Source organism: Phalacrocorax aristotelis, chromosome 21, assembly GCF_949628215.1.
Source record: "Phalacrocorax aristotelis chromosome 21, bGulAri2.1, whole genome shotgun sequence".
In the NCBI taxonomy this organism is placed as follows: domain Eukaryota; kingdom Metazoa; phylum Chordata; class Aves; order Suliformes; family Phalacrocoracidae; genus Phalacrocorax; species Phalacrocorax aristotelis.
Genome location: NC_134296.1, coordinates 6,096,585 through 6,106,635, shown reverse-complemented (window position 1 = coordinate 6,106,635; position 10,051 = coordinate 6,096,585). Strand labels below are relative to the sequence as shown.

At 56.4% G+C, this 10,051-nt stretch overlaps 1 long non-coding RNA gene across 2 annotated transcripts; it reads left to right on the top strand.

The window, feature by feature from the left end:
* Positions 1-71: 71 nt before the first annotated feature.
* Positions 72-2,783, top strand: LOC142067098 (uncharacterized). Of its 2 annotated transcripts, XR_012663892.1 has the most exons (4): positions 72-162; positions 245-439; positions 1,738-2,396; positions 2,493-2,783. It is a non-coding gene; the product is annotated as an uncharacterized LOC142067098 (long non-coding RNA). The 2 variants fall into 2 exon arrangements; XR_012663891.1 differs by lacking the exon at positions 2,493-2,783 and having other exon boundaries at positions 1,738-2,419.
* The last annotated feature ends 7,268 nt before the right edge of the window (positions 2,784-10,051 follow it).

The following is a 10,051-nucleotide window of genomic DNA, read 5'->3' as shown; positions in this document are numbered from 1 at the left end:
CTCACAAGCTGTGCCAGGGCCGGGGTGTTTTAGCTCAAGCCGTCTCCGAGAGCTGCTGTGCTGGAGTTACAGGTCCCAGAGGCTTCCCACATCCAGCTGCAGGGATGGCTCCCGCAGGACTGCAACCCTCACCCCCGGGAGCCGCCCTTGAGCCGGACCCAGGTAAAACTGCTCATAATAAAGTGCAGAAAGGGAGGGAGGAAACAAGTGCAAACAGAGCAAATAGCCCTGATCCTTTCCCCAGCTGCAAACCCTTCCCCCATGCGTGTGAAGCAACGGCTCCAGCCCAGTCTCAGCGCTTGCAAACACTTCCAGAGGGTTTCAGAGATGAGCAAAGGGGAGATTTTGGGGCATTCCCCGGCTCCAGCCACAGCTGCCTCCGAGCCGCACCGCCAGAATCGCTCTCGCCAGGAGTCACGCGGTGATTCAGATCGATCAGGTAGATCTAGGACTTCCCGTCTCAGTGAGAAAAGCGAAGGTGGCTGTGTCGGCGCCGAGCACCGCTGCCCCCCACGTGAACACGGACGCTGCCCATCCCACGCCGTCAGTGGGAACCGTGCGCTACTGCCAAAGCAGTGCCGCCACGGGACATCCCCAGAGGGGGACCAGAGCCAGCCCCAAATCCGCGGCACCCAGCCCTGCCAGGGGAGAGGCAGCTGGGAGAGCAGGCAGGGGTGCACAGCGCGGGCCTGCAGCTGGCGGAGGGGATGCAGGGCAGGGTGCAAGGCGGGATGCGGGGCAGGATGCAGGATGCAGAGGAGGGTACAGGGATGCAGGTGCAGGGTGGGATGCGGGATGCAGAGCAGGGTACAGGCGGGATGCACAATGTGGGATGCAGGGCGGGATGCGGGATGCAGAGGAGGGTACAGGGTGGGATATGGGATGCCGGGTACTCAGGGCACACCCCTGCTGCCTGCACAGGGCACAGTGGGGCTGCTCGTGCTTCCTGCTCGCTTTCTGGCTCAGAGGCGCCCACGTCTCGCCCTGCCCAGCCTCAGCACCAGCAACCAGGGTCTCACTGGCAGGAATTATTTCAAGCTGGCACAGCTGTGTGTCTGAAGGCCCTGTCCTCAAAGCCTGCAAAGGCATGCGAGCACATCAGTGTGTGGTGCACCCAAAAATCAATACAAGGCTTCACCAGCCTGCACACAAAGTCTGCTCCTGACGGGTTTGCTAATTACTGCTGAGCTTCATTCCCCAGCCACACACGAGTGTGCCTGAGAAACCTGCAGGAGAGCTGCTGAGCTGACAAACTGTGGGGCACAGGCTGGCCTTTGCCCTCAGCTTATCGAAGGGGCATCTCAGACCGACGCCGGGGAACAGAGTTCATGAGAGTCTGCAGCTGCGGAAGCAGAGTGATTTAAGTCTAACCAAGCGAAACGTTAAATCACTTTATCAAAGTCATTTTGCTGCAGCTCAGCTAACAGGAAGAGAAAGGGATGGGGGTGACTTCTTGAAGTCATTTCCAGCCTTATTTTCTATGCATGTGGTTACTGTGTCCTTTAGCCTGTGCCTTCCCCCCTCCAAACGGGACCATCAGTCTATCCACACAGCACTGGCCGAGCTCCCACGCTGTGGGCACAGGCTGCAGATGCAGCGTGGGTGGGTGCTGGTCCGGCTGCTGTGCAGCACCCCTCCCTCACCACGCAAAAAGACGGCCGGTTTGAGCTGGAGATGCTCAAGAAGCCTTTCCCCATGCAGGAAAAAAAAAAAATGCAGTTCATTTCTCATCCTCAGGCCACCGCTGAAATTGTAGGTGAGCAGTTAACACAAGGAAGAGGGGCAAGTAAAACCTCCGGAGAGAAATTCCAGCTGAGTTTCTTCTGGAGCTCCCCGAAGGCAAGGAGTGGCGGCGGGTGCAGTGGTGCGTCGTGCGCCACGGGCTCACCCCCTGCACCCGCTGCGGCCCCGCAACCTCAGCTCCTGCGCAGGAGCCCGGCCAGGGGCGGCGGGAGAGGAAAGGGGCCCATCCTGCAGTTCAGCTTTCTGCTGTGAAAAGAAACTGAAACAAAGATTTCTAAAGGCAGGAAACCCAGGCTCAGGCGTTTTCTGAGACTTCTGACCTGTAGACGTTGCTTCAGCTTTCACCCATGGCTGAGCACATTTGGGCTGGTGAGGGGTAAAGACAGACAGGAAGGCAATAATTTACATATTCTGTAACACCCAAAAAAGATTATTTTCAGATTGCGCTGCAAGTCTTTTCACACAGTTTTCTATAGGCGTGCCCAAAAGCGAAACCGAGGCGCTGTGATGCCAGGATGGTGCTGGCCCTTGGAGCAGGAGCTCCAGTTTATCCCAGTTACCCCAGTAGCTCTCCCAGCTGGTTGCACAGTCAGGTCCAGCCTCGGTGGAGATCCCAGTCCAGCCCCAGGAACTCATCCGCTGGATTTTGTCTTGTAATAGGGCCTGGCTCCTTTCAGACCCACTTATCCCTTCTTTTGCTATCCTTTTAAATTTTATAGCTTATTTCCTTTCCTTCGTTGCCCCAACAGCAGATTTTATCCTCCCCTTCTCAAGGCTGACACCCAAATCCCATCTGACCTGCTCAGAGTGCTCACATGCATGATCAGAATCCAGTAAATCACACTTAGCTCCAAACACGCAGCGAGACCCCGGGGCCGTGACGTGCCCATGAGGGACAAACCCTGCGCGCGATGTTAGCGCCCGTCTGGCACAGGCTGGGAGAGCAAAAACACGGCTTTGAAACCAAATTTGTGATAAAAATGATTGTTCCAGCTGGTGGCAGCAAAGCTTAAAGAATAAAGGCTAAGCAGCGTGTTCTGCCTGCAGCAGGCACCTTGTCCTTGGGGGTCCTGGGACAGAAAATGGGGCACAGCCAGGGGCAGGGGAGGCCCACGGCACTGGTATGTCCCCACACTTTCCCGGTGATGAACCTGCTCCTCGGCACACGCTGAGCGTGGGACACGTCCATGGCAGAGGGCGGTGTGTGCTGCTGGGCTCCGAGAGCCGCCCCAGGGACGGCCTTTGCTGGGGCGCCCACTGCACGGGGGGCTGCACACCCGCCGCACACCCAGCCGTGTGCAAGGCTGCACACCCGCCACACAGCCGCCGCACACCCAGCAACGTGCAGGGCCGCACACCTGCACACACCCGCCGCTCACCTGCACACACCCGCCGCACACCCAGCCGTGTGCAAGGCTGCACACCCGCCACACAGCCGCCGCACACCCAGCCGCGTGCAAGGCTGCACACCCGCCACACAGCCGCCGCACACCCAGCAACGTGCAGGGCCGCACACCTGCACACACCCGCCGCACACCTGCGCACACCCGCCACACACCCAGCCGTGTGCAGGGCCGCACACCTGCACACACCCGCCGCTCACCTGCACACACCCGCCGCTCACCTGCACACACCCGCCGCACACCCAGCCGTGTGCGGGGCCGCACACCTGCACACACCCGCCGCACACCCAGCCGTGTGCGGGGCCGCACACCTGCACACACCCGCCGCACACCCAGCCGTGTTCGGGGCCACACACCTGCACACACCCGCCGCACACCTGCACACACCCGCCGCACACCCAGCCGCGTGCAGGGCCGCACACCTGCACACACCCGCCGCACACCCAACCGTGTGCGGGGCCGCACACCTGCACACACCCGCCGCACACCCAGCCGTGTGCGGGGCCGCACACCTGCACACACCCGCCGCTCACCTGCACACACCCGCCGCTCACCTGCACACACCCGCCGCACACCCAGCCGTGTTCGGGGCCACACACCTGCACACACCCGCCGCACACCCAGCCGTGTTCGGGGCCGCACACCTGCACACACCCGCCACACACCCAGCCGTGTGCGGGGCCACACACCTGCACACACCCGCCGCTCACCTGCACACACCCGCCGCACACCCAGCCGTGTGCGGGGCCACACACCTGCACACACCCGCCGCACACCCAGCCGTGTGCGGGGCCGCACACCTGCACACACCCGTCGCACACCCAGCCGTGTTCGGGGCCGCACACCTGCACACACCCGCCGCACACCCAGCCGTGTGCGGGGCCACACACCTGCACACACCCGCCGCACACCCAGCCGTGTGCGGGGCCGCACACCTGCACACACCCGCCGCACACCCAGCCGCGTGCAGGGCCGCACACCTGCACACACCCGCCGCACACCTGCACACACCCGCCGCACACCCAGCCGTGTGCGGGGCCACACACCTGCACACACCCGCCGCACACCTGCACACACCCGCCGCACACCCAGCCGCGTGCAGGGCCGCACACCTGCACACACCCGCCGCACACCCAGCCGCGTGCGGGGCCGCACACCTGCACACACCCGCCGCACACCCAGCCGTGTGCGGGGCCGCACACCTGCACACACCCGCCGCACACCCAGCCGTGTTCGGGGCCGCACACCTGCACACACCCGCCGCACACCCAGCCGTGTGCGGGGCCGCACACCTGCACACACCCGCCGCACACCCAGCCGTGTTCGGGGCCGCACACCTGCACACACCCGCCGCACACCCAGCCGTGTGCGGGGCCACACACCTGCACACACCCGCCGCACACCCAGCCGTGTTCGGGGCCACACACCTGCACACACCCGCCGCACACCTGCACACACCCGCCGCACACCCAACCGTGTGCGGGGCCGCACACCTGCACACACCCGCCGCACACCCAGCCGTGTGCGGGGCCACACACCTGCACACACCCGCCGCACACCCAGCCGTGTGCGGGGCCGCACACCTGCACACACCCGCCGCACACCTGCACACGCCCGCTGCACACCCAGCCGTGTGCGGGGCCGCACACCTGCACACACCCGCCGCACACCTGCACACGCCCGCCGCACACCCAGCCGTGTGCGGGGCCGCACACCTGCACACACCCGCCGCGTGCAAGGCTGCGCCCCCGCCTTCGCCCGCAGCACGCTTCGTCCCAGCAGAGCAGAGCAAAGCGCAGCAGGACCCACGGCCGCGTGTCCCGTCTCTTCACGCCCACAGCCCGCGGTCCTTCCCCTCCCTCACCGCCCCCTTGCAAGTGACCAAATCCTCCCCTCACTTATCGCTGCGTTACTTTATTTGTTAAAAACCAACGTAACAGGAGGTTTGCGAGGGGAGGGTCAGACCTATCTGTAGTTTGGAAGAAACAATGCGATCAAAGGGGTTTAAGGGATTAATTACAGGGTCGTTCTCTGCACTGCTGGGCAGCAGCGACTAACGGAAAATCAAAAATCGTTTGTTTTCTGTGTCACCCCGATAACTTTCTGACTCCTATTTCATGCTTTAAAATGAAAAACCCGACCACCAACATGCCAGAAGCCACCTGCGTCCCCCAGAAATCAATGGAGACTAATTGAAGAGTCACTGAGACAGAAGGAAGCAGGATTCACCCCAGCTGTTGGCTTATTGAGGACGGCTCCCGGCTCACCTGGGCTCTCTGGCCGATCCCCGAGGCGGCAGAGCGGCGGCAGGCAGCGCTCGGGCCGTGCCTGGGCCATCCAACACGGGTGCTTGGTCGCACGAGCCGAGCTCCGGTGTCAGGCTCTGCGCCGCGGCTTCGGTTTAACACAGACGCCGGGCTGGAGCCTCCCACCCTGCGCAGCCAGGGTTTGCTAACCCCCGGCCGGCCGCCCCGCAGCAGGACCGGGCACGGGGTGCCAAAGGCACGGCTGCAAAGGCAGACGGCAAAAGCAGGAGGGTGGCCTCAAACTGCAGCCCCCAGATTAAAAAAAAAAAAAAAAAAAAAAAAAAAAAAGACTTTGTGTACTAGGTCTGGCCCACCTTGCTGCAAAGGAGACCCGCTCTGCAGAAAACTAGGGTTTTTTCAGCAAAACAAGCTTCTGCCGCAGAGATTTGAGACGCACGAGGCAGGTACCACAGAGCAGTTGCTGCCTGGCCCTGGGCCGGTGCCCAGCCCGCTTCAAGGCGTTACCATTTAGGCTGCTGTGATTTGAGCTACTAATGAGTAAAAGCATCCCAGCTTTCCAGCTCTCAAACCCCTACAGCAGCTGATTTTAGAGGAGACGTGGGACATAACCAGCACAGGGGGAGCGGCTGCCTGAGCCCCCTCCTCACCCCGGTCCCCAAGGAGCACAGGGATGCCCCGTCCCCGCCAGGGACACCCCAGGGACAGGGGTTGCCCCCAGCTGACTTTCAGCATAGCACAAAATGGCTCAGTCAAACATCAAACCTCACCGTAAATAATGAATTCCTTGAAACCTAAACAAAGAAAATCCCAAATGACCAAACCCTGACACCGTTTCCCCACCGTGCTCTGGAAAAGGCATATTGAAAAATTGAGATAGGGGAAAGCCAGTCATAAATACTGCTAATGATCCAATCCATAGTCTCAGTCTTAAACCTTTTTTCCCACAGACAGCTGGAGCCCATCCTCTCCAGGAAAATGATGAAGATTAAGCGTTTTAATGTCAGATCACTGCAAGGGAAGTTTACGCCCCCTGAACCCCGCTACTCCTGGCAGGTGTGTGCAAGGCAAGGGCAAGAAACGCCGGGCTCTGCCTGCGGCTGGGGCTGCCCAGAGCACCTCAGTAGAGTCAATTATTCTTCACATCCCCGTCTCGCCGTGCTACGGCCAGCGCTCCTTCCCCGCTGGAATCGAGCATCCCAGCGCCTAGGAACGACATCAGGTATTTCTGCATCCAGCAGGCTCTTCCTCAGCCGCTAACCGGTGCCAGCTGCCACTCAAGGAACACCCCGAAGGGCTCCCCAGCACTCCCGCAGGTGGGGGCGCCCGCGAGGACGGCACCCGCGGGCGATGCCCGTCCTCCCTGCCCCGCAGCGCCGGGCACCCGCGGCCACACGCGCTCTGCACATCACGTACCAGCGTCCGTCGGTCAGTATTTCCACCATACCCAAAACATTTATTTCTCCAAAACTATTGCTAATGACAATGGATACATTTTGTTGCCCCAGAAGGGATTTAACATTTCCAACACACGTACTCCTAATACTGTACAATACTGTACCAGAAGGAAAAAAAGGATGTACCTCCATATTGTACAGTTATATATACAAAGTACAATTTTACACAGTTTAATATATACACCATATATATATTGGTGTAGAAGACATGAAACAATGGAAACCGTTTTAGCAAGAACGTTCCATCCCACCGTTAAACAACCGCTCCTAATAAAACCCCCCAAACCCAACGCACCGTACGAGCCCGAGCCCACCATCGCAGGACGGATGTTTCCGACCGACAGCGAAACCAACGATTTCAAGGTCTTGCGACCGAACTTTCCTACGTTACAGCAGAACCACGACATCACTGCGATCCTTTCAAATGCGGCAGAGATGGGTTTCAATAATTGCCCTGTTTTGGCTACATCGAGCTGGTCTTTCGAAGAACCTGCTGCTCACAAGTATTGCTCCAGCGGTTTGGCACGCTCGCGAGTCCAATCCCGTTGGACTTCGGGTATTCAGATCACAGGACTCTGCCTGGAGAGAAAGGCTGGTAAAGTCCGCTTCGGAAATAAGGTTACTATAGTGCTTTTAAAAGAAAGGGTCCACCTATTATTTCCATTGCAAACTGCTAAATATTTACCCTGTATGAAGCTTGGAATATCAAGTATTAGTACAGTAGGGAGCTGCTCTCCCTCTCCGCCTTCACCTTTTTTTAGCCCATCGTTGAAAAACAACGCCCTCTTGTCTCAAACTGCATTATAGGAAGCACAAAATATAACAGGAAAAAAAAAATTTACATTTTCCAGGCCGTGAATGGCTGTTTTGGCATATCTAGATCCACCAAAATAGACTCCTAGAGCCAAGCCTGGAAAATAATCCACCTGCCTTCTGGTGGGGCGGTCAGCGGAGGCGAGCGATTAACACCGCCCCTGCCGCTCGTGCCGCCGACCACCCGGCCCCGGTGGGGACAAGGCAGGGGGTCAAGTATATTTTCCTTTGTTCAAGTACCAGGTTGTTGCACACACACAGAGACAAGCAGAAAACTGACCCAGAGAAAGGATTCTTTTCGAGTGATCTGTAAGCTCAAACTGCAACGTTTGGTATTAAGATCTCCTCTTCAGTTGCGCAAACGTTGCTGCACAACTGCGTCTGGAAGAGTAACATCCACGTGAGCCCAGAGCACCGGTAAGTGCTGGGGGATTTCCCAGACGCGCAGGCTGGGAGCATCCCGCAGGGAACGATGTTCACCCACGAGAGACCATCGCTCCCTTCGGCAAAGGCCTCTGGTGCTACCAGTCTGCTAGAGAAACAGCTTTGCGTCTAGGACTGCGTTTGTGGGATGTTAGCCAAGGCCAGAGAAACCCACAAAAAGGCTAATTATTTTTGTGAAAACTAAAAATCTTGAAATAAATAAATCCCCAGCTTGTTAAACTGATTTTCTGTTCTGGACAGGCTCATTAGTGATGGGAGTGACCAAATGCTTCTGTTTCCCTTTTCGGTTTTTCTCTTTTTAAAGCAGTTTTCCTAGCTTGCGGTTCACAGGCCAGTGAGTAAATGTACTTACGCGTTGCAGCCCATCCCAGGACAGCCAGGGCTTGATCCTGCCAGGCGCAGGAACCCCTGACCTGCCCCTCTACACCAGCCCCAGACGCCTGAACGCAGAGGGGTAACGGGCAGAGGCTGCTCCCGAGCTCCAACTCAAGCCTGCGCTCGCTGACGCGCTGGTCCGGGGCCAGCCAGCTCAGCTCTCACCAACTCGATGGCACAGGCTGTCTCGAAGGGTATTCTTCCGTCATTGCCGTTGTCTTGCGAGCAAACTATGCCCTGGCGAGAGCACGACCTCCTTTGACACCTCAGTACGTACTTCATCCGGCGACAGAGCATCCAGTCTATCAGGTACACGTACGTGAAGGATCCGAAGCGCTAACTAGAGACATTTATTTCTACTGAAGAACATCTCTCAGATGCTTAACAAAACCCCAAACCTATACAACGTCCAACTGAATCTGAGGTTTTGACACACAGAAGAGGAGAAATAAGGCAGCAAACTCCATCTGCAACGACCTCTTTTGTCTTAATATTGCTAGAGCTCTTCCAAGCGCGCAGGCGAACAGCCGGGTGACTGCTCACCCTGTACCCAGTGCAAGGCGGGGAACTGCAACAGATGGAATTTCTTGCCAAACTCCAAAGTGTTTTGATTCGGTAAATAAATTTATGAGAACTCGGTTATCTTAACCTACTTTTGTGCAAGAACAATCTTGCCTTAAAAGAAAAAAATTTAAAAAAAAAAAAAAAATCAACAAAATCTCCCCAAACCCAACATATGAGGTATTCATCACAGGAAACCCAAAGACTCTTTCTGAACAGGTATCAAAATACATACATACACAACAAGTTTTTTTTTCTGCTGTCACAGTGCACTCTAATTATTTAATCACTTTCATTGCAAGAAAATATCCAGTACAGATAAAGTGAGAGTGTGTGATCATGTCCCGCTGCTTTGACATGAACAACAAATTTACAAGTTATAAACTGCGAGCCTTTGGATTACCTTAGAGAGGCAGAAATTTAGCAATCGTTAAAGCACACTGCTCAGTTCCCAACTAGGGAAATAAAACGTAGAAGGTTAGAGCTTCAGAAACTATCAAGATCGATCACCTAAAATCGTATTTTATTTTAAAAGTTTTGCTTTGGATTATTTCAATCCAACATCTGATGAACAAGAATCCTTTGTTCATACAAAGCACTATCAAACAGACATACATTATTCCAGTTATCAAACACTTCTTGTCTTTATATTTGACACAAACATTACATAAAAGTCATGAAAGAGAATTTCCATGGAAGAGCTAATATTTCTTCTGAATATGAAGATATGAAGCGACATTGATACCTCCCCAAGCAAACCACCGTGTCGTACTTGTCCACTCTACATCGGCCTCCTCTACAAGGTGCCCGCTGGTTTTGCCGGGAGCGGCGCCGACCTTTCCAGTTTCTCCTTCCCACCTCTCCTGCAACGACTGGTCATAAAACACTTGTGGCAAATGTTCTCTCAGCCTTGTATGTTCACAGAGTGAAGCAGACAAGCTAAAAGTTTCCTTTTGTGTTTTTTTTTTTTTTCTTTTTTTTTTTTTTTTTT